Source organism: Chiloscyllium plagiosum, unplaced genomic scaffold (assembly GCF_037043375.1).
Source record: "Chiloscyllium plagiosum isolate Xiang-an unplaced genomic scaffold, Cpla_swu_hap1 HiC_scaffold_43, whole genome shotgun sequence".
Classification (NCBI taxonomy): domain Eukaryota; kingdom Metazoa; phylum Chordata; class Chondrichthyes; order Orectolobiformes; family Hemiscylliidae; genus Chiloscyllium; species Chiloscyllium plagiosum.
The window spans coordinates 12,034,198-12,059,221 of NW_028270181.1; the positions used below are offsets into that span (position 1 = coordinate 12,034,198).

The 25,024-nt window shown below is 46.4% G+C and overlaps 1 protein-coding gene across 15 annotated transcripts in view; it reads right to left on the reverse strand.

Annotated features, from left to right (window-relative positions):
* Positions 1–25,024, reverse strand: part of zmiz1a (zinc finger, MIZ-type containing 1a) — a 445,305-nt gene that overhangs the window by 285,641 nt on the left and 134,640 nt on the right. Inside the window, exon 3 of one of the 15 annotated variants that reach the window (XM_087982366.1) lies at positions 21,686–21,804. The exons of the other annotated variants lie outside the window; for them this stretch is intronic. The gene's annotated coding sequence lies outside the window, so the exon portion shown is untranslated. The remainder of the gene's footprint in view (positions 1–21,685; positions 21,805–25,024) is intronic. 15 annotated transcript variants of the gene reach the window in all.

Below are 25,024 nucleotides of genomic sequence, written 5' to 3' on the forward strand. Positions count from 1 at the left end.
TTGCTCAAAAACACTCACACCCGTCTCGACATCCATTCTGCCACGCATGGAAACATCGGAGGATACGAGGAGTACGCCATTCGGCCCTTTGAGCCTGCTATGCTCTTCAATATGATCGTGGCTGATCATCCAACACAGGGCCCTGCTCCTGCTTTCACCCCCTACCGGCTGATCCCTTTAACCCTCATTATTATTTTTAACTCGTCTTTTAAAAAAAAAGTTGTAAACAGGGAGGGAAAGGGGAATAATTGAATACACAGGGGCAGGGGTCATATTCTGTTCAGAGTGTGGCAACACAAATTTGCCAGAAGTACAGCCCACCTCGGAACAGCCATCATCAACTGTGTCCCTCCCACACACACTGTTGTTTCTCAACGCTGTGACTCTGGGCCTCTCTCCCAACCAATAGTTTACATGGAACTGCACCTAATTCAACATCTGAAAGGAGAACTACCTTCCTCCCCCAAGTCTTAACAGCCCACCCTCTGCCCAAGAGCTGTGCCCATCAACACTCTGGGGAGCAATCCAGTGCAGCGGTGTCTCAGGAGTGCTTTACCTGACCAATGCTTTGACATGTCTGGTGACTGTGAAAAGCACGATATGAAGGCAAATCAATTCTTCTGCACACAAGGAGGATGTCAAGTTCCAGAACCTGTGTGCAGCTGAGGATGTAGAGGAGAAGCCAGAATGAAATATAGCTCTCGACTGCTCTTAGAGATCTCATGGGGCTTGAGCATCAGTTAGGAACAGTCAATGTTTGAGACCAGTCAACCCTATCCCAGTGGCAGTGGTATCCAGTATTGAACTGGGGGGAGAATGCTATGCATGTAGAAATGCTGCTGTGAGAGAAAGTCTGAAAGTACCATTAAAAAGGAATCAAATACAAGCTATGGTTTAAAATCAGCCTGATCTCGCAGCTTCATTTGCTCACTCTTCCCATTAACAGCACACAGCATCAACAGAATCCAGGTTCAACTCCCACCCCAAGACAGCATTACATGGACTGCAGCTCCTAAAACCTGCAACTGAGGGGGAACTAAACCAAAATACTGCCACATCACAAGAAGACCATCACCTCCACCTTTCCCAGGTGGCCTGCTGTCATGCCTTTGTTACATCTCAGCATTGGAACAAGATCTTGGGATGTGCCAACTGCAAGTGTCAGGGCTTTCTGCGCTGTCATGATATTGACTGACCTTCATTATAACGAAGGACAAAGCAGCATTACGTAGATGCAGGTACAAGAGCCACCCTAGAGACACAGTTACTAAGTTAAAATACTTACAGAACCGGGACAATGGGCCAAATGGCCTACTTACGCACAATTGAGAGATAACCTGGGCCAGCACACCAGCACAGTATCGAGGGAGTGGGACACTGTCCAAGGTCCTGTCCCTCACACAAGGCATTCAATCAAGGCCCTCCAGGATAGAAAAGGTCTCGTGAAGATGACATTTGGTACACTTTCCTTTATTGGTCAATGCATGGAGTACAGGAGTTGGGAGGTCATGCTGCAGCTGTAAAGGACATTGGTTAGGCCACTTTTGGAATACTGCGTTCAATTCTGATCTCCTGGCTATAGGAAGGACATTATGAAATTTGAAAGGGTGCAGGAAAGATTTACAAGGATGTTGCCAGGGTTGGAGAGTTTGTGCTATGAGGAGAGGCTGAACAGGCTGGGGCTGTTTTCACTGTAGTGTGGGAGGCTGAGGGGTGACCTTATAGAGGCTTATAAAATCATGAGGGGCATGGACTGGGTAAATAGACACAAGTCTTTTTCCCAGATAGGGAAGTCCAAAACTAGAGAGCAAAGGTTTAGGGTGAGAGGGGAAAGATCTAGAAGGGATCTAAGAGGCAACGTTTTCACGCAGATCTTTTTGTCCAGAGAGTGGTGCGTATATGGAATGAGTTGCCAGAGAAAGTGGTGGAGGCTGGTACAATTACAACATTTAAAAGGCATCTGGATGGGGACATGAATAGGAAGGGTTTAGAAGGATATGGACCTACTGTTGGGAAATGAGACTAGATTGGGTTGGGATATCTGGTCGGCATGGACAGATTGGACCGAAGGGTCTGTTTCCGTGCTGTACGTCTCTATGACTCTATCTGAAGTAGCTATGCAAAGAGGATTTTCCATCCTGCCCCGACCAATTCCTATACCTCACCCGAGGCCTATCCACTTCCTTCTGACACAGCTGCTTGCAAGAGCTTACTGCGCCCCAGTTGGTCACATTTCCTTCATTATTAACAACGGCCACAGTCCTGAAACTGTTTCACTGGATCGAGAAAAAAGCTTGAGTTAGCCAAGGTGCTGCCACATAGACAGGAGCGCTTTCATCTTCAGCCAGTTAAGGATTTTACTGCAAAGCCTAAAGACTAATTCATTTCATAAAAATTTGAAAACTGAAAATCAAAAAGAGTCACTTAGTTGCATTTATATTTATTAATCTTGACACAGCAGTGGTGCAGGGAGTCTCCAAGCATACTGTGAGCTGGAAATGGTTTGTATTCCATTTCCACTGGTGAGTATTTCAAACAACACTTGGCTTGGAGGTTGAAAGGAGAGTGCAGGCAGGCGAGATGGGGCTTCCTGCAGTGTCCACTGAACTCCAGCCCCTCTGGCCTGACAAATGTTTATCCCCCAGTCCTCAGTTCAGTGCACTGACACACGGCTGGAGTGCCTCAAACCACGACCTACCGAGCACAGAGGCGTGCGTTGCAAACTCCGTTTGAACAGTGCACACTGGGGCCAGCAGAGGGACAGATCTTACAGCCCATGCCAGGAAATTACGGCAGTCCACTTCAAAAACTTCTAGGACCACTTTGTAAACGCTGCAACGTTTTTAAAAAAAAAAAATCAACACACACATATAAGCATCCAGTGCATGAATATGTCAAGGTTCACCGTTCTGGAGTCACATGCATGTTTTGCAGTACAAACAAGACAATCCCATGACTGTAAAGCAAACAAACCATTGGAAGACTTCATTTTAAGCAAATGTTGCACATATCCCCCCTGAAGCCCCAATGGTCTCTTTCTTTGGCGTGAAATGAAATGGAACCACTCTACATTTTGGCAAATAGCACCAGTTTCATGCAAATCTCTGACTCAATCATTTTTGTCCCCGTCAGCGCTCTGTAGGTGAGGCACGATTCACAACAGAGCGAATGACTTCGTCACAGGAAGGATTGGTTACACAGAGGGGCTGTTGTTCATTTGCAGAACGGACCAGCTCTGCTGGAGGTGCTGCCATTTTGACTGAAAAAAAAACTCGTTTGAACCAAACAGTCAATCACCTTGGAGAAAGTGAGGTCTGCAGATGCTGGAGATCAATGTTGAAACTTTATTGCTGGAACAGCACAGCAGGTCAGGCAGCATCCAGGGATGCTGCCTGATTCCTGAAGAAGGGCCTGTGCCCGAAACGTCGAATCTCCTGTTCCCTGGATGCTGCCTGACCTGCTGTGCTGTTCCAGCAATAAAGTTTCAACAGTCAATCACCTTGTCAATTTCCAATCAAATTATATTTTAATAAAACAGATATGAGATGCTGTATCTGAGTTGATCACAACACATCTCCGAACAGACAATCTATTCCTCTGTATTCATAAACGTCACAAATGGAGGTAACACTAGTGGCTGAAATAACCAAAAAATGAAGCAGCTTTCAACATAGCCACGCACTGAACTAAGAGGACTGCACCTGAAACCTTCAGAACACTGAACACTCATTAGTGGCACCTTCAAAACATTTTTGCTACCTATTGAGCCTCACAATAGATGACCCTTTGGGAGCTGCTGTTTCTTTCAGCAGAATATTTATCACAGCTTTATAACAGGTGAAAAGATGTGTCTCTCACGTAACTGAACCAAACTCTTGTAGGAGACAGAGAGCTGGCCCTGTACTGTCCCACGTACAGAATTCATAACTGTAGATAAGTAACCAGAGAAACTGGGAAGAAGGTCAGACCGAGATACAACGAGGGAGAAGGATTCGAGTGAGATGGAAAGTGAGAGTGCACAAGAAAGGATGAGAGAGAGAGCGAGAGAGAACGAGAGCGAGAGAGAACGAGAGCGAGAGAGAACGAGAGCGAGAGAAAACGAGTGAAAGTGCCCATGATAGAGAGATAGTGTGTGTTAGAGAGAGCACGCAAAAAAAACACCAAGTAAGAGAGCACAGGAGAGCAAGAGAGGGGAATGTGCACAAGAGAAGGGGGTAACATGTGAGATGGAGAGGGAGAAGCCGCACAGGACAGAGAGAGAGAGCGTGTGTGTGAGTGTGAGAGTGTGTGAGTGACAGAGAGGCAGTGTGCACACAAGAGAGGGGGGAAGTGCATCAGAAAGAAAGTAATAGAGGGCAAGAGAGAAGGTATACGGGAGAGAGGGTGAACAAGAGGGTAAGAGTACATGTGAGAGACAGTACACAGGAGGGGAGATACAAGAAAAGAGATACAAGAGTGAAACAAACACAGTAGGAAGGTGGAGAGATGAGGGAGAGTGTAGCAGGCTACTAGAGTCTGAAACAATGGGGAGAGAAAGTGTGAGCCAGAGAGCGATCTATATAACAATTAGCAAGGGGAGTACTGCTCCCCTGCTTTAATAAGACTGGCTGATCGGATTATACCACATTCCTACTTCATCCTGATAACCTTTCACCTCCTTGTTTATCAAGAATCTACCTCTGCCTTAAAAAGTATTCAAGGGCTCTGCTTCCAGTGAAACATGAGACAGAGATAGTCGTTGAGACCGGGCTGCAGGAACAATGAGGAAGCTAAAGGCCTGTTGGTGGAATTCGTGCTGATCCTTCAGCTCAGAAACTGGGTGAAGGTCAGAGCATGTGGAATGAAGTCACTCTGATTTGAACATTATCAATTGGGTTTCTTTTGCACCGCACTCTCTCTTCCAGTCCCCCCCTACCTGACTAACATAGAAGTCATATGACACTAGGTCACAGTCCAACAGATTGGAGCGCTGCTCCGAAAGCTTGTGATTTCAAATAAACCGGTTGGACCGTAACCTGGTATCATGTGACCTCTGACCTTTTCCAGCCCAGTCCAACACCGGGGCCTCCAAATCCTGACTGACATAGTGATGTATATTGGCTTGGGTCAGCAAATGAAACTGAAAAAGCCTGTGAAAAGGACGAACACATACACAGTCCCCCCAAAAAACAGTGACAGAGCAGCGCTGCTTCAGACAATCCTCCCCTGATTCTTTCTGGAGAGAGAAAAAAAAAAGAGATGTACTGACAAGGAACACAGTTGGAATGTTCCTGGTTAAATCCTGGTTAAAACTTCAAGCATCTCATACCCCTGCTGGGCAAACTCAATGCACCATTCACACTCGCCTTGGGGCCTGTAGACATTGTAAAAATGTGACGTTACCCCATTGAGCTAGAGGCACCAAATTGAGGAACGCAGTAACTAAAGCCCACGCTGTGCCTGCCTCATCGCTTCAATCCCAAAGTAGTCATCTAACAACTCGATATTTACCAGCCCCTCTGAGCTTCGGTCAAGAGGAAACATCTTTTTCTCTCCCAGAAACTCCATTAACAGAAAGAGGTACAAAAGCACCGTCTTTTTAAAATTTTGAGATTTTGTTTTGTTACAGACCAATGTGCACACTTGTCAAATTTCTTCTCTGCAAGTATGTTTGCGGGGACGTTTCTAGACAAGGTCTGCACGTCTGGGATTGTGCGGAGATGGTGGTAAACGGTTATGCCCAAAGATTAGCAATCCAGAGCTCCCAGCTCATTCTCCGGGGACATGGTTCAAACCCCGCCACTAGTGGAAGGTAAACATGCAAACAACTAGATTATGCCCATTTCTTACCCCCTCCATTTCCAGCTAGCTTCCCTGCTGTGTGTGTTTCAGGGAACAGGGAGCAGTGCTGTCCTCACAATCTTCAGTTACTATCCAATATATTGGCTATAGGCAAACCAGCTTAATTATATGCTCTCTACCTAGCTCCCTCCACCCGAAACAGGTATAAATTTCATTTTTATATTTTTTTCAATGCAGCATAGGCTGCATTCGGTCCTTCGGCCCATCAAATGTTGTGGTGCTATATTGTGGGCTAGCTATTCAGATCACAGCCTGCACCCTGAAGCATAATAAAGTGATCATTAATTAACATCAACAGGAATATTTCACACAATGCCCCAGAATTTCCTGTTCACTGGTCACGCATTTCTCTGAGCTGGAGGTGTCATTCGCCACGGGAAGCTGAACCAATGGCCCCTCCGGTTCCCTCTCTCCAAAGAATAACTCTTGGGTTATGGAGAATCATTTGCCTCAGCAGGGCACAGGAACACAAAGCGTTATTGAAACCGCTGGCTCAGCCAATGAGCTTGAGCCAGGATGGGATTTTCAACAAGCAAGTCTACCTGCTCGTTTGTCGAGTCCACCTAGAGAGAGCTTCGACAAACTGCACCATCATTAGCTGAAGTCGGTGGGCTCAGGGGTCTTGCGGCGCCCCCTACCTCTGGGCCAGAGCGTTTGGGTTCAAGCCCCACCTGCACTGGAGATGCATTAAATACACGTACAGACAGATGGACTGAAACAGGCTCATTTATCAAGCAAACAGAGAGAGGGAGGACAATTACACAATACAGACAAGAGTGTAAAAATCACATCCAGTCACTAACAACAGTGAGATTCCCATTGACAGGCAAGTTTGCAAATTGCCTCCATTCCGGTATGGATATATGACAGAATAGGGAATCCCTACAGTGCAAAAACAGGCCCTTCGGCCCAACAAGCCCATACCGACCTTCAAACAGCAACCCACCCAGACCCATTCGCCTACCCTATTATCCTATATTTAGCCCTGTCTAATGCATTTAACCTACACATCCCTGAACACTACAGGCAATTTAACATGGTGGGCGGCACAGCAGCTCAGTGGTTAGCACTGCTGCCTCACCGCCAGAGACCCAGGTTCGATCTCAGCCTCGGGTGACTGTCTGCGTGGAGTTTGCACATTCTCCCCGTGTCTGTGTGGGTTTCCTCCGGGTGCTCCGGTTTCCTCCCACAGTCCAAAGATGTGCAGGTCAGGTGAATTGGCCATGCTAAATTGCCCATAGTGTTAGGTGCAGTAGTCAGAGGGAAATGGGTCTGGGTGGGTTACTCTTCGAGGGTCGGTGTGGACTGGCTGGGCCGAAGGGCCTGTTTCCACACTGTAGGGAATCCAATCTAATTCTCAATTCATCTGGCCTGCACATCTTTGGACTGTGGGAGGAAACATCACTTTTGCCTGATGTTTGGTACCAGGCAGATTTGATCCCCTGACCAACCAGCAGCATTTTCTCCCTTAATATAAATTGCCAAATTTCAAGCTGTCACAGCAATCTTGCACTGGTCCTGAGGGGCGCACTGCAACAAAAGCTTCAGCAACGTAACTCACTTTTCAACAATATTCAGGAATCTTTCAATAAGTACAGCCCTGGATCTGGACGAATCAAAAACCAGGTTGCGTTTGCCGACATAATCATCGCATCAAAATGAACGTGGAAGCCATAAAAAGTTCTCCCAGGCACCAATATTAATGTATTCACAAACCATCAAAAAGTCAAGAGCAAAATTCATGCCACATTCAAGAAAAGGAACTCAATTCCCATCTTAATGTGGATACGAACAGTGAATGTGATACTTGTTCGGCTAATTATGTTATACTGCAGCGACCTTCCCTAATCTCAAAAGTCTCTTTACTGGGTAATAAAGTGCTCACTTTAATTTAACCAGGGCAGGTTCTGGTTAGTTGAGCAGGAATCCCAGTTTGATTGCAGATGTGCGAGGGAAAATTTGACAAAGAGGGAAACAGCCCAGAGCGCCAGATGCGCCGTCAAGACAGGAGGAAAAACAAAGGAAGAGAGGGAAACAAAAAAAAAAGGGAAAGACACAGGCAAAGGACAATGCCAGGAAAATGTTGTCAAATCCCAAGGAATTGGCACAGCTAGTGCATAAATTCTCCTGCTCCATGTTTCCACTGAAAACACTGTAAAGGAAATGAGTCAGTTTGCTCAGTTCCCCAAGGACATCGAGAGGTGCATTACAATATTACACTTAGAAGGGGATTGCAGAACTAGTGAGCAGTGCTTTCAAATCGACACAGATTCCCTCGTGTAGATCTAACACATGGCAATGAACTGCTGTTCTGCTCCTTCGGGGACACGGGAAGTAAGCCTTTGCCTCGTAACCTGCAACGAAGGGCTTTACTCTTTAGATCAAAAGTTTTATAATTCTGCATAAAGTAATTGAAAAGGAAAATGTCGGCAGGGGAGTGGGAAAGAGAGCCCGGAGAGCGAGACCAATTGGAGAGCTCTTTAAAAGAGATGGCACGAGAATGATGGTCCAAATGTTAAAAAAAAAAACAACTATCCTTCTTGTTGGCTTTTGATCGACCTCAAGCAGCACGACTCCAGGTCCTTATGGGAGTATCAGTGTAATAACAGTTAGCTGTCCCTCAAGCAACATTGTATTTACAACCTTACCGCAGCCACTCCCCTCTTTGGTCCTCATCTCTCCAGTTACATCACAAGCACTGCCAGAATTAACACTGACCACAAGGTCGCATCCTTTTGCCTGAGACAAAGCGACCAGTACCCTCCATATCTTCTGACCGTGAGAGGCTGCTGGACAGATGTCACAGGCAAGAAACGGTATTGGCTGCAGAAGAGGGTATTGGCATTGATGCCACTCCCCCTCCCCCCGCCCCTCCTCCAAACCGTTAGAGGAGGGAGCTCAGTAATCCACTAAAGAGAAGGGGGGAAAAAGTACTATCCCTTCAGGAAGATTGTTGCAGAGTCAATACATTTGTGTGACCCGAGAATAGAGCTAACCTGAAAGCTCATATCTGCATTATCTCTCATGCTGAATTCATTCCAATGGACTAAAGTCATTGAGATCTACAGTATTATGTCTGCGCTGGTCAAAAGCAACCACCTCACTATATTAAACCCATTTTCTGGTGTCTGGCCCTTCGTGTTGAATGACCTGGCATCACCACTGCACATCTAAATATTATGAGAGATTCTGCCTCTACCGAACTTGACCAAGCAATGGCAATCATCTGAACCGATAACCAATCGGAAAGACAGGTTGGACTGCAGCTGGGAAGCAGTGCTGGAGTTTCTCACCAGGAGGTGACTGCCTCTGACACAGAGTTGGTGAAAGTCATTGTTTCGGTTGGGTTCCCAGCACCCAGTGAAATGCCAGCCTGATCAGGTCAGTCTGCTGGCACTGTTATGTACTTCCATTCAGGAGAACAAAAGCAGGGCCATCAGAATTGGAGTTTCAATCAACGGGCAAGCAATGAAGCTTTTGAAATGATTCGAGGCTTAGAATGTCTACAGGACAGAAAGAGGCCATTCAACCCTTCAAATCTGCACCAATCCTGTGAACAGCATCTCATCCAGACTCAGTACCCCCACCCTATCTCTGTAACCCTGCATTTACCATGGCTAATCCACCTGGACACTACGAGGCAATTTAGCATGGCCAATGCACCTAACATGCACTGTGGGAGGAAATCTATGCAGAAAAAGAGAGAATGTGCAAACTCCACATAGACAGTCATCCGAGGCTGCTATCGAACCCAGGTCCCTGGTGCTGTGAGGCAGCAGTGAGCCATGGTGCCACTCTATGTACACAAATCAGATAACTGAGGCAAGTAATGAGGTCAAGTTCCATAGTCTAGGTTTGTAATCCCGCAAGCATGCAAGACGAAGGGGTACTCTGAAAGAAATGTTAGAGATGTTCAAAGGAGTTGATCATTTCTCCTCTCCACTCTATATCCTGTGGTAGGGATGAGGGGTCAAACGAGGGGGAGAACTTGGAAAATTAGGGCAAGGAGCTTCAGAGAGGACATCTTTGTACAGAGAGAAGTGGGTGTGTGGAATTTATTCCCTCAACAACTGTTTCAGGAATCCCCTGAAAATGTTCTAACAGAGATGGATGGAGTATTGATAGACAAATGTGTGAGAAGGGAGGAAAGGTAGAGAAACAGAGTTAAGCTCCAAACCAGACGTGATTAACAAATAGCAGGACATCCTTGTGCAGCTGAACAGCCTCCCCCACTTGCCACACGTGAGACTTATATCCAGTGTGGTCAGCAGAATGGATATGGATGCTTCTTATACACAGGGGAGGTTAATAGGCAGGGTTTTACAGCAGGATGATGCAAGAACAGGTCTCGGCTGCTGGCAGGAACCTGTAATAAAACAAAGTGCACGTGTATTTTTTTCATTAGTGATCTCCCCTCTCTGCCTCTCACAAAGGGCCATCGATGGTTTATTGCAGCGATTCTGTTATGGAGGACCTGTCGCCTTTAAATCAGATTAATTTCCGGCAGCTGAAATTGACAAGCAGCTCACTTGGAACAAGGACGTGCACCCTTAAAAACTTCCAGGCTTCTATTATCTTGGTGGCAGGGAGAGAGGCCACAAGGAAATCAATTTCACGCAATGGCTTGGGGGGGGGGGGCTTCAGACCAGCAGGAAATGACAGACCCCTCCCTGCAAAGAGTGAGACAGAAGTCCCAATTCTTTGTCTAATAGTTATTTTGCTCAACTGCCAGTTGCGTTGCCAATCAAATGAAGATTGGGAGACTTGTCGGAATCTTGGAGCTTGGAAAAGGGAAAATGTTTGCAATTCCGAGGTATGTTCGAGGAGAGTGTTTGACTGTCCTCTCTCCTCTTGACGGAAAGCAGTGACAACCGCAGGCCAGCCACACAGGGAACAAAGCAGCTCAGAGGGTAGTTGTGAAAGGATGTGAATTCCTGCTGCAGCATTCAGCTCACAGCCCCAGAGAGAGAGAGAGAGAGGATAAGACCACCTGCAGAATCACAGAAAACAGTCAGCTTCCTCTGTCTCCTTCAGCTGATCTTGTTTCGATTGAATGGGCTGGTAACAACTGTTTCAGGAATCCCCTGAAAATGTTCTAACAGAGATGGATGGATTATTGATAGACAAATGTGAGAGAATGGAGGAAAGGTAGAGAAACAGAGTTAAGCTCTGGTGTGGTGGTAATGTCACTGGATAGTAATCTAGAACATGAGGCTAATGTCCTGGGCACAGGAGTTCAAATCCTATCACGCCAGGTGGTGACATTTGAATTCAATGAATGTCTGGAGTACAATAAAGCAGCTCTGGCCTAATAGTGACCAATTGTTGTAAAAACCCCATCTGGCTCACTCAGGGATGGAAATCTGCCAACCTTACCTAGTCTGGCCAACACTTGACAGCAATATGGCTGCCTTTTCATAACCTCTAGGCAATTAGCGATGGCAGAGTTAGTGACCCCACATTCCATGAAGGAATATTAAAAGAGGGAGCAGCTTGTAATGGATGACATTATAGCAATACAAAAACCTGCCAAAGGTATGTGAACATATAAACACAGAGCAAGAGTAGGTCACACAGCCCTTTAACAGCTGCTCTGCCATGCAATAAAATCAGGGCTGATCTGATTTTAACTTTCAATAATCTTTCATCCCATTGGTAATCAAGAATCTACCTACCTATACCACCACCCTCAGATATTTAAAGATTCTGCATCAAGTGCTTTTCAAGGAAGGAACATTAATAACTTTATTCCACCTGTGAAGCAGAGTAGCTCATCATAATGATTCTTCCTCCACGCCCAGACAGACTCAAACCACGATCAGGAGCTCCATCAGCACTGACCCTCCGACAGCGCAGCACTCCCACAGTGCCACGCTGACCCTCCGACAGCGCAGCACTCCCACAGTGCCACGCTGACCCTCCGACAGCGCAGCACTCCCACAGTGCCACGCTGACCCTCCGACAGCCCAGCACACCCTCAGTACTGACCCTCCAACAGTATGGCGCTCCCTCAGTACCACATTAGACTGCCGGGTGAGATATTTTGTTAAAGTCATGGAGGTAGCACCTGACCCTATGACCTTCAGAGGTAGGTGGTAGGAGGGACTCGCTCTGACCCCTGGTTGATAACTTCGGCTCATGTGAAAAGAGTTACAATCCACACCCAACACTAGGCCCATTGATCTTGTGGGCCTGCGCCACAATATGAGCCAGAGATGTTAAGAAAAAGGAGAGCAGCGGGGTGGGGGGGGGGGGAAGAGTAAATCAAGTGCATATGGCCCTTCTAATTCAGAAATCGAAGATTAAGTAATGTTCCAAAAAAACTTCAAACAATTCTGTCAAAATCCATTACATACCAGTCTTCTTGGATTGAGAACTTATGTATTCACTGCAGTGTTGAGACAGCAATAATACAAGTTGAAAATTAAGTCCAAGCAGTGGCAAGTCCCTTTACTACAGACCAATCAGGAGAGACTGCACAGCATCCGGCTCTGGGCACGCATTCCTGTTCAACATTGGAAATCTCTTCCTTTGCTCCTGAGACACTGCTGTTTACTTCAATAAAACAACAGGAAGTGAAGGTGACACAAACACAGATCACCATAAATGTATAAACAAGGTTACTTAGGCAAACACATCATCTTTCTTCCACAGCCCTTCAATGGAACAAGCCAATCGCAGCCTGTGCTTAAATTACATCACATATAAAAAAAATACACTCCCGTCTTCAAATGACACTTGAGAGCTTTGCATGGCTTAAACCTGCAATAAGTCTTATTCACCAAGACAACTGGATGTTCTTAATGATGCATCAACTTCCATCTGATTTCCACAGCTTTACATCCAAGAGTGGCTTTCACTGGTTGCGAGAGACACAGTTATTTCTGAGTGATAACTCCAGCTCTCTCCATGGGTCAGGTGAGGTGGTGATTGGGGAAAGCTGGTGCCAAGTGTGTGTGACCTTTCCTTTAAGTGCGGAGAGCTCCCCAAACCTTGTTCACACCTTGCGTAACAGAGAAATAGGCTCCATCCACTGTCACATCAAGATATCGGAGCAAATAATGTAGTCATGGCGGGAAATCAGGCGGAGGCTTAAGGGGAGAGGCACAATGCTGAGGAAAAACACAATCCTGCCAAAGTTCAAGCAGATAGTGTCAAAGCCTCAAGCCTGCTTCAAATAACCCAGGTGCTCCTAGCTCCCTGTCCCATTTGCCAAGCCAGAGTACATTTGCCAACCAATCGACACCATTTTCCTACAGCGTTAACTTACTGCGATTGTTTGAAATTTGGCTTTTTTTGCACACGTCCTGCGGTCCCCCAGCACCACCACCTCCTCAAATGGCAATTAGTGATGTGCAATAAATACTGTCCTAAATAGTACTGCCCGCAACCAATGAATGAATCAAATCACGGAGTTAGTCAGAGCTTAAATAGGCCGGCCGTTGGGACCATCAGGTCTGTGTTTGCCCTCTGCAGAAATAACCACTCCCTGTCTTTGCCCGCAGCCCAAGGATTGAGACAGATCCATATTATAGCAAGCCCAGTCAATGAGAGCCAACATTTTATCCCCTGCTTGTTTAAAAAAAAACTCAAAATTCTTTTTTGTTTATAATGATAAAAAACAGAACACTGACGGCCTTGAAACAGATCTGAAATATTCTCTAAACAAGGAGGCTATTTTTCTTTTGGAGAAGCCAGTGTTTACTTCCTCTATGCCCACGTGACTCTGGCAGAGGGGCCAGTGTCTCAGTCAATACTTGCACAGAGCAGCCTCTCTCATGTGTGTGAGCCACAGACTGGAAACAGGAAAGGGAAACAGTGCTGCCTTTAAGATCGCAAAACACAACTATCTTTGGACAGGAGGTGGGAGAAAAGTCCCCGATAACACTTTGTCAAAAACAAAGATTCTGAGACACACCAAACAAGAGTACCTAGAAATCTGAGAGCTGCTGTCCCCAGACTACGGAGTTCCTTTGGAGCCAAGTATAGCAATCTCAAAATCTAAAAGCACTTCACTTCACAGTGATTGCAAGCGCATGAGGGCATAACAAGGACAGGGAGGAGTTCGATCTCAGTCACCATTAGTTGTTTTTCTCCTTTACCTCTGATTTGAAAGCAGTCTCTCCAAGATGTGAGGTCTTCCAAATGAGCAATCGGTACTGTGCATCAGCAGGTGTCACTCTCACACCTCTATCCCAATTCATTAAGTCCTGCTCACCCACTGTCCACCATTCCCGCTGAGCCAAACTGGCACTTGCTTCAGCAATTCCCATCCACATTTCCAAATCACTGCCTGGCCCCTCTCCTCTCTGCACCTCTCCAAGATCCTGCACTCCTTGGTACTGCCCTGTTCACCAACCTCAATTTCCTTTGCTCTGCCAATGGTGGCCATTTAGATCCAAAAACCCCACAACTCCCTGCCAAAACGTCCTTATTTCTCTCTCCGTCCCTTCCCCAGCTCCTTGCTCGGCTTCTGGTTAAACGATTTACAACCTCTTTGTGGGGTTCGATATCAGGACTTTGGGAAGGGAGCTCCAGGATTTTGACCCAGCGACATCAAAGGAACAGAGATATATTTCTCTGATGGGGAGGTACCATACCAGTGTTGGATTGGTGTGGAGGGAGTCAGACGTCACACGACACCAGGTTAAGAGTCCAACAGGTTTCTTTGAAATCACAAGCTCTCGGAGTGCCTGAAAAGAAGCAGTGCTCTGAAAGCTTGTGATTTCAAAACAGATATATTTCCAAGTCACAATGATGTGTTGTTTGGAGGGGAATGTGCGGGTTATGTTGCTTACAGGTCTCATTCTCCTTGATGGGATAAAAAGCATTGTTATTTGCTCACTGGCTCATCTCAGCAGTTACAGTTGAAGCATCATCTATGACCTTTTCACTCAAAGACGTTACTGCCTCTTATTTGAGAAGTATATTTTTATAGCAGTACGTTCAGTGTTATACACCGTCAATATGCAGCAAACCATGTTAGCACATCCTAATTGGGCAGTAACTCATGCTAATGCCTGTGACACATTAAATGGATTGTGAGACCATCTCTGCTGTCACTAACGCTGTTACAAGTGGAAAATAAGCAATATAATTGAGTTCAACTTACTTTAAATGTGGTCCAATTACCCTGCTAATCTACACTGCCATTACTGATGCAAATTTGTTTTATAGTTTGACCAATCAAGGCACCTTTGGCCCCATTTGTGAGTGTACACTTCCTCCTGGAAGTGCTCCCATTTTGCAGTGAGGGCCCAAGCTACAATCCACATGTTGCCGTGTAACAGGGTGACTGGGGAAGTGCACTGGCATTAGCTCTTTTAAGTCAACAAACAGATTTGTGTAACGAGAGTGGGCCTCGCCTTCCCTGCAGACAAACTACAGCTTTGTAAAGGAACTTTGGTGTGTCTCTGATTACAGTCCAGCTGTGTGCCTGTCCAAGAGTGAGCGTATATGTCTCTCTCTCTGTCTGTGTGCCTGTCCGAGTGTGTACGCACGTCCGAGTGTGTCTGTCTGTGCATGTCTCCGTACATAGCAGGCAAGGGGTAGGTAAGAGCAGGTAGCTATCTCAGAGTCTGGATACAATAAGACAGCCTTGACAGTTCAGGGCATTGGAAATCCATGCATCGACCACAAGAGGCCTGAATGATCTTTCCACGTACTTCAATGTCCCAAGATGCTAACAGAATGCAAAGTGATATCAGCCAATGGTAAATAAAGTCCCCATAGTCACAGCGGATCATAGGGCTGCTCTCTCGTTAGAGAGAGATGTCGGGTGATGGTTTAATCTGAGGGTCACATGCAAACCAACCATCCAGCCAGCTGAGCTAACTGACCACTCCCCTCCCCTCTCCCCCCCAAAACTTTCTGAAGAGGCTCCTGAGAATGAGAGTACCCATCTCCAGTCTGGCTCAGGAAGCAGTGGTGTTATTATGGCCTGTTCAGAGTGTTAGCTGGAGCAGTTACAGAAAGAATTCCAAGTAGATTCATTGACACAGAGTGATGTCATCAAGTTTCTACAGCATGGAAAGAAGCCTTTCGGCCTATCATGTCTGTACTAGTCATGTCATTGAGCACTCTCCTCCTCTCCAGCATTTGGCCCATAGCCTTGCATGTTATGGCATTTCCAAGTGCTAACGTAAATAGCTCTTAAATGTCTTGAGGATTCCCACCTTCCTCAGCCTGCTAGGCAGTGTCAGATACCCACCACCCTTTGGGTAGAAAATTGCATTCTCAAATGCCCTCTGTACCTCTTGCTTGTTACCACAGGACTGTGTCCCCCAGTTACTGACCCCTCTACAAGGGGAAAACTTCCTCCTGATCCAGTCTGTCTATGGCCTTCAGGGTGGCAGCAGTGCTGGTGTATGCTGCTTTAGGTAGAACTGACATGAGACTTTAGAGGAATTGGCGCTCTCTGGATGAATGATCAAGGGCCAATGGCGACCAGCACTGGAGGCCTACTCTCGGGCACGAACGGTCAGAAGGTCCCACTGGAGAAGAAATCGGGTAGCGAAGCGATGATGCCAACACTAGTGGCAGTGCCACTGAAAATGGAGATGTTTGTAACTTCAGTGGTCACCAGGACCAGGTGTGGAAATTGCCAGCGGTCCAGCCTGTCTCAGTGTGCCAGACAGCAGGAGTGAACATTATAGCACAGTGCTGATCTCCTGCTTCTGAGATCAAGACACCTTTGGACAGCACTCAGCTTCAGATAAAAAAAAAAGGGCACAACTGGGAAACAGAGAAATGGATCCAAACGTTACCGGCTGCAGTATTAGAAGACAAATGTTAAACATACCTTTCTAATCATCCTTTTGCCGGTTTTGTTGCAGAACCCGCTGTCCATTGAGATAGAACATAGAAGAATACAGCTCAGTACAGGCCCTTTGGCCCTCGATGTTGCGCCGATCCAAGCCCACCTAACCTACACTAGCCCACTATCCTCCATATGCCTATCCAAAACCCGCTTAAATGCCCATAAAGAGGGAGAGTCCACCACTACTACTGGCAGGGCATTCCATGAACTCACGACTTGCTGAGTAAAGATAGAGGAGCCTCTTGCCAATAGGTTGGTAATGGCAGCAGTATCTCATCGACTTCTAAATGTTGTAATCGTTTGTTTTTTTTAACTCCACAGTTGCTGTCAGACCTGCTGGGTTTGTTTTTGTTCGCAATGCTGAATTTCTGTTGATACATTCCAAATTCACCCTTCATTGTCAGCATCTTGCCTAGCATCCCTCTCTCTCTCTCAAATTACTATCAGCTATCTCTGATTGCTGATCTCTTCTCTCTCTCAGTTCTGTCTCCATGTACTCTATTCCCTCCAATCTCTACATCCTGTCATCAACGTTAACACCACCCATTCCCGGCTAATTTAAGTTCTAATGAAGGGTCACTTGCACTCAAAATGTGAACTCTCTTTTTTCTCGACAGATGCTGCTGAGTGATTGAGTCTGTCCGTGTGCGTCGGTGCTAAGTTTCCCCAGCACACTATTTTTGATTCAAATTTCCAGCTTATTGAATTGAAAAGATTCTTCTGCGATCCAAAGTGCCAGGTAAAGTCTCGCGGACAGACTGGTCACCCCTCTCCCCGTTCACCCAACTCTCTTGACCCTATTAAAAACCCAAAACAACTGCGGATGCTGTAAATCAGAAACAAACACAGAAGTTGCTGGAAAAGCTCAGCAGGTCCGACAGCACCTGCGAAGAGAAACCAGAGTTAACGTTTCGGGCTGGGTGACCCTTCCTCAGAGGGATGTTAATCCGAAACGTTAACTCTGATTTCCCTTCACAGGTGCTGTCAGACCTGCTCAGCTTTTCCAGCAACTTCTGCTTCTATCCCTTGCCCCTATTCCCCAGGTGCCTCTCTCCCTCCCCTTCTGAAATCGGTAATAAATGGCATCTTTTAAGCCAGAGAAATGTTGCTCCTGGAGTCGATTGTTCAGCAAAGCAATGCCCAGTATCCTGCCAGTTGTAAACCCACTCACTGGACAGATGAACATACTTCCTATCCCTCAGAGCAGTGGGTTTGCACATTCCAGATCCAGAATCCCTACAGTGTGGAAGCAGATCCTTCGGCCCAACACGTCCACACCGACCCTCTGAAGACTAACCCACACAGACCCATTCCCCTACCCTACATTTACCCCTAACTAAAAACCTACACCATTTAGCATGGCCAATTCACTTAACTTGCACATCTTTGGACTGTGGGAGGAAACTGGAGAACCCGGAGGAAACCCACGCAGACACGGGGAGAATGTGCAAACTCCACACCGACAGCCGCCCAAGGGTGGAATCGAACCTGGGACCCTGGCGCTGTGAGGCAGCAGGGTGAACTACTGAGCCACTGTGCCACCCCTCCAGTGTGACCTATCTCTCAACTTGCAGAGCCAGACTGACAAAGAGTTCTAAAAAGGTTTGATCAGCATCTCTGATTACGAGCTCCATTCTAGGCCAGTGCACAATGATCGCACGCGTTCCAAAGCACTGACCTATTTTCTTTGGACACAACTCTATTTTAAATGGAGTGAATTTAGTAAGAGGGCTCGGAGTGACCCGGTTATTGTGTTTATGTAATGCTGCTTTGTGAGTTGCTCACGCAGGAGGGCTGGAGTGTACAGTCCTGGCACAGAACACTCTCAGAAATAAAAGCAAAACACTGCGGACGCTGGAAAATCAGAAGCGGATGCAGAAAATGTTGGAGAAACTCGAGAGTTTCTGAAAGGACCTATTTTCACCCTTCAACTTCCACCGATTTTATCTCTCTTTCACCCCAATTAGCCAGCTTTTGCACTGGGCCGCCAGACCATCTGTTCACCTCAGCCCTCCTCTGCCGAACCAGAACTTTTCAACACCTTTCAATTCTCAATACTGGACTCAAAATGTTAACTCTCTTCCTCTTTCCACAGACGCCCCCAGCCCTGCTGAGTTTCTCCAGCAATTCTCCGTGCTGGTTAAACGCGGGACTTTTCCTGCTGTGCCGGTGGAACATTCAGGATCCGAAACCGAGCTTTCCTCAGCTGGAGATGACTTGACTGTCAAAAGTCAGAGGAATCGCTGGCCACTGGTGTTTATGGCACTCACACGCTGTTTGGTGGGTGTGATGCCCCTCAGCCACAATTGTCAAAGGCACAGACAGCTTTTGACAATTTCTACACCCAGACTCTAGATGCCCACAAACTGCACGGTGGACAGAACTCAGTCTCGAGGTGAGGAGAGAGTACAGTGGTTGTGCCACTTTAATTGCCTGTACAGGTACTTCTTCCATAACATGATTGTTGTGTTCTTGTGCAACCCTGCATTATAGAAATATCACACTTTAGGAACAACGCTTAAAGTGTTGCTGATGTAATCGCGTTATAGCCCACACACGTTTTAAAAAGTTAGCGCTTTAAAAGCAGCATCCCCAGTTCGTCAATGGCATAGCAGCGAATCCGTGTCAATGAAACGCATCGTGGTAGCAGAATGACCTGTATGTTATAGGCTGAAGGATGACTTCAAAAGAAATTTATAAAATCATTAGGGTTATGGATTAGGGTCAATAGCAAAGGTCTTTTCTCCACGGTAGTGGAATCCAAACTGAGAGGACATAAGTTTAAGGTGAGAGGGGAAAAGATTTAAAAAGGACTGGAGGGTCCTTAGTTTTTCATACAAAGTGGTGTGTGTATGTAATGAGCTGCCAGAGGAAGTGATGGAGGCTGATACAGTTACAACATTTAAAAGGCCTGGATAGGCATAAGAATAGGAAAGGTTTAGAGGAATATGGGTCAAATGCTGGCAAATGGGACTAGGCCTGATCGGGACGTCTAGGAGAAAGTGAGGACTGCAGATGCTGGAGATCGGGATGTCTGTTTGGCATGGACAAGTTGAACCGAAGGGTCTGTTTCTGTGATGTATAACTCTCCTGTCCACCCCACCTATAACCACACACCCTAGTGCACCCTCATACTTCATGTCAGTTAAGCTGCCAGCCAGGGAGAGTTGCAAACTAGTTAATGGAACCAAAGCTGATCTGTCCCCAGAGACTTTCCTACACTTTCTCAGTCCAATCTGCATGTTCTCATCCTCCTAGAATGTTGAAACTCAGGACAAGGGCACGATTGGAACAATCACAGCCCAGGAATTTTATTACAGGATTTCAAGGTTTGTGGAGGAAAGGTCATGAGACACTTTGAAAAAGCAGACTATTCTCAAAACATACTTTTTTTTTCTTGTGCGTGCCTGTGTTAGCAGCAACCCAAGAACATCTTGCACAGTAATCAGGTGTAGATGGGGGTTTGGAGTCAGGGAGGGTAAAAGGATATCTGCGGTCCATACCCTTCTGTTCCTGAGATTATCAGAGAGCAGCACCTGTACACATTCTGATTGATGGGACTGTACAGCGCAAGCGCGCGCGCACACACACACACCTAAACTCATCATTTCAACATTTTTAAACAAGGCCTACCATGTCAAAATGTCTTCAAAATTTAATGGCAAGTTGTTTTCATTCTGACAGTTTAAGCACTTGGCTCAGTCTCAAACAAAGCAGGGGCATAGTCAAGTATGGCTGGAAGGCTGTAAATTGTAATTGCATGTGTACTCACACAGACAGACACACACACACACACAGACACAGACAGACAGAGACACACACACAGACAGACACGGACACAATCTACAATGTCCTCACTCTTGCCTCAAGGAGTCGACATTCATTCTCACAGTGTTTAGAGGAAGCAGCTTTACTCTCAATGGGATTTTTAAACATTATTTATAAAATGTGTTTTCTCCCCCCAAGTGGATTACATTGGATCAGTGGCTTGAGGAGATCCTCTGTACATACTGGCTGGCTAGAAGGACCTAGCAACAGGAATTGGCAATTTAGCCCATTGAGACTGTTCTGCTGACCATCCTGAGATCTTGGCCATTTTGTGACCTAACTCCATTTACAAATTGGGCACTCTGACTGATGAGATACCTTTATAAATGATTAAGATTGGGTCAACATTATGTCTCGGGTTGGGGTCCTTAGTTAGACTGGGATGGGGTTTGTTATTATAGTGACCGAAGTGGGAGTTATCACACTCGAATGACAGTCGCTGTAATGATCGGTGTGGGTTTGGGGTCATTATAGTGACTGACGTGGGAGTCATCAAGATGACTGGTACAGGAGGTTGTTATAATGACTAGCGAGAGGTCAGTATAAATCCTGGTGTGGGAATGGGGGTCATCCAGGAATGGTACACTCAACATACACAGATTGAGGCTCGAGTCACTGTCCATGTGGTGATCATTCTAGTCCAGGCCTGCAGTTCGCCGTTGTTGAACTAAGTCTACTGGAGTCAAAACAGAAAAAGTGGTTTGTGTTCCTGGTCTTGATGGTTTGGACATGGGATTTTGCCAAGACCTCCCCCTTCCTCCAACAACCCCCCCCCCCCAAAAAAAGTAACAATAAAGATCGCAGGTGTCTCAGTGCTGAAGGAGTGGAAACCTTCAATCTAAAGCAGCTGATGACAGCGTTCCTTCACTCTCACTCTGAAGTGACAGCTCAATGACAACATGGACCTGGGAGTGGAAGCACAGCATTTACTGGATCACCAGGCTCCAACAGCTCCTGCCCACACTGGCTTTGACGAAGCTAATCTGAATGGACGAAGCAACACTGGCAACAAAAAGAAGGATCTGATCTAGCATTAGTGAGAGCAATAAATCAAAGTACATCGGGAGAAAACAGGCCAGGGAATCCCTGAACCACTCCGATATCTCATTGTTCACCTACTGGCTTCCTCCTAGACGAAGAGGGGGACTGGGAAAACTACTGTGCAAAGCCTGACCCTTATCTAACAATCACACATACCCCAGTTTCCGTTCTGTAATCTCAGCTTCCTCCCATCTTCCTTCTGAAGAAAACAGCCCAGCCGCAGTCTTGACTAATATGGAGAATCTTCATGAACTGGCTCGATGATATGCCAACAGCTACATGCATTGATACAGAAAGAGGTGATATTATTGCACAAGTTAACAGCTAACCATACTGTCATCACAGGAAACTAAAATATAATGGACCTTATGATACTGGGTCTGAAGTGTTCGGGTGTTTGGATCTATGAAGAAATCAGATTAGCTTCTGCATGTGCAGGAAGATTATTCACAATGCTTTTACAAAGTCAACTCCATCTTTCTACTTTGGCTTGCAACTTGTTCTATAACTTTGTCTCCTCTTCTCGAAGTCCAGTCCCACAGGCTTAACTAGTCAAGCACGGTGAGTAATCAGACTCTCAGTATCAAACTCAGAACAGTTAAACCATTGAACAGTGACATCACTCATACAGCCAGGTCTAGCTGTTGAAACAACATGCTCAGAGAATTAGTGAACTGTCTCCATAGACGATCCTATACCAAATAAACTTCCATGATATATCTGTGGGTCGCCGTCCTTGACTTTCCCTGTCCCGAGCAAGCATGGTCAGAAACTGCCAAAACTACAGAGTGCGGAAAGGAAGACCGGTGACTGAGAACACCACAGCTGCTCATCATGGCTTTTAAACAGAAGCTGCTGGCAACCACAGGGAGATGGAGCAAAGAGAGTGTAACTGTCGAGTCCAATGAGAAGTGACAGGTATTAATCGTCCCCCTGGAACTGGACCAGGATGTTGCACCTTTCAGCAGACCAAGACTGGCAGCAACTTGGACTGAGGGGGTAACATTTCTAAATACAAGCCCAATACGGTTACAGAGAGATAGAAAACAAAATCCACTGTGCCCCTAACCTCGGCCTGGGCTGACAGTGTATAGAAATGACAGCAAATACATGTCCCAAAGGGCTCTACAATGAATGAATTATTTTCAGAGAGTCGACACTGTGCTGTGCTGACAAGGCCAAGTTTGTGTAGCAAGGTCTCTCAAGCAGCCACTGTGCAATGGGTTAAAGGCTTACAGGGAAGTGAGCAGGAAATCAAGAGAGGAGCCACCATCATACTGAATGGTGCAGCGTGCTCGAGGGGCTGAATGACCTACTCCTGCTAGTTCTCCAGTTCACTTGGCAGGCTCTAATCGCTGCTTTGTGCAAAGCTGCACTCAAACAACAGACTTGAGCACAAGCATTCGACTGCAAGCAGGTAGCCTCTGAACAGATTTACCCACAGAGCATGGGGCTTGCCTTGCAGAGTTACCAACTGGAGTAGTGTGGGGGTGTGTGGGAGTGTGAGAGAGTCAGTGTGAGTGTGTAAGTGAGAGGGTGGGGAGAGAGAGAGAGACCAAGCGCGAGGAGAGAGAGAGAGAGCAAGAGTGAGCGCGAGAGCAAGAGCAATTTGGGGGAAGACACAAAGAGAGAGCGAGAGAGAGAGCGAAGAGCGAGAGAGAGAGAGAGAGTGAAACAATCCAGAAGTTGGTGTGAACCTCATGAATGTCATTACAGTACGTAAGGATGGTGACCAACACTGGACATTTCTACTCCCAATGTTCATCCTCTCCATGTCTTTGGAGAATATTTATGGAACAGGACACAAATCCACTAGTATTTGTTTCTTAGGAGGTGCTGTGTAGTTTTTGTACCAATGTCACTTGAATCCAAGCTACAACTAAGAGAGAGCAACATCATCTTTGTAAGCTGATAAATGGAGTGTCTGAAGAGCAGGGTACAATGCCAGGACTTCATTTTCAGATGCAGCATTGCTGTTGCCCTGTTCCACCATCCTTCTCCTAACGTGGTTGTGCTTTACAGTAAGAGATTAAACCTGTGGCCCCACAAGTGTGCACACCCAGGTATCTGCCATCAACGAGGAGCACCATGAGACGCTGCAAGATTCTCCCACAACAGGGCAACTCCTGTTGGTGGCTGTTACTGAAAGTTAAGGAATGTTTCTTTCCCCAAAAGATCGCAGCATGATGAAGTTACTGTCAACTTCCTTTCACCTTCTGCTCCACCAGCTGCCCAGACCCGACATCAATGTTTCATTTTTCAGTCTCTCTATAAACAAGACATTATGTGAAACAGATGCGAGTGAATGGGCCCCAATTGTGGCAGGGTCAGAGCCCAGTCTGACCCAAATCAGTAGCACGTGTTTAATAGCCCTTGCAAAGACTCTCTCTCCTCCTCTTGGATTCTCAGCTGTGGAAATATTTTCCCTCCCAGCGAAAGGGCCAGTTCATTTCCATGCCTGCCACCTGCATTTACATATCACCTAACCTGCTGCGCGCAGGGAACAGACTCGAGAGTCAACCGCGTGCCAAGCCACAAATTTCACAGGTTAAATTCACGGCTTGGGTCAAAGTAAAATGCTTAGTGTCAAAGCTGCTGGACTAGGCTTGGAACTCCAGGTTAAGAGTCTGCGGTGCCCACATCCAACGCAACCGAAACTCAAAAAAGGGAAAAACAACCATGGGATCAAGATTAGCTCAGTGATGCATGCTACCTCTCATCAACAACAATTAGGACAAACCAGGAAATTGGGAATTGGAATGGGGGAGAAGGGTTGTCCTGAATTGTATCTAATGCTCACTCGGTGTTGAGAAAGAGGAGACATTGTTGAAACTAGAACAGTATGGGGGAGGCAATGGCCTAGTGGTATTATTGCTTGACTAGAAACCCAGAATAATGTTCTGGGGACCTGGGTTCGAATCCCATCATGGAATTTGAATTCACTCCAAAAATAAATCTGGAATTAAGAGTCGACTGATGACCCATTGTCAAAAACCCATCTGGTTCACTAATGTCCTTCAGGAATCTTACCTGGTCTGGCCTACATGTAACTCCAGACTCTCAGCGATGTGGTTGACTCTCAACTGCCCTTTGAAATGGCCTCTCCGTTGTATCAATTGCTCAAAAGTCACCATAAAGAAATGAAACTGGATGGCCTGGAATTCCCTCTCCACCCACAGCAGGTGGACTGCAGCGGTTCAAGAAGGCAGCTCACCCCCACCCTCTCAAGGGGAGCTAGGGACCGGCAATAAATGCTGGCCCAGCCAACGACACCCAAGTCCCACAAACAAATTAGAAAAAGCAATAAAACTGCAAAGGAACAAGCCCTTCAGCCCATCATGTTGAATGCCATTCTAAAACAATCCCATCTGACTGCAAATGATCTGTATCCCTCTATTCCCTGCTTGTTCAGGAGTCTGTGGAAATGCCTTTTCAACGTCACTTTATCAGATCTGCTTCTACCACCCCAGCTGGGAGGCATTCCAGGCACCTACC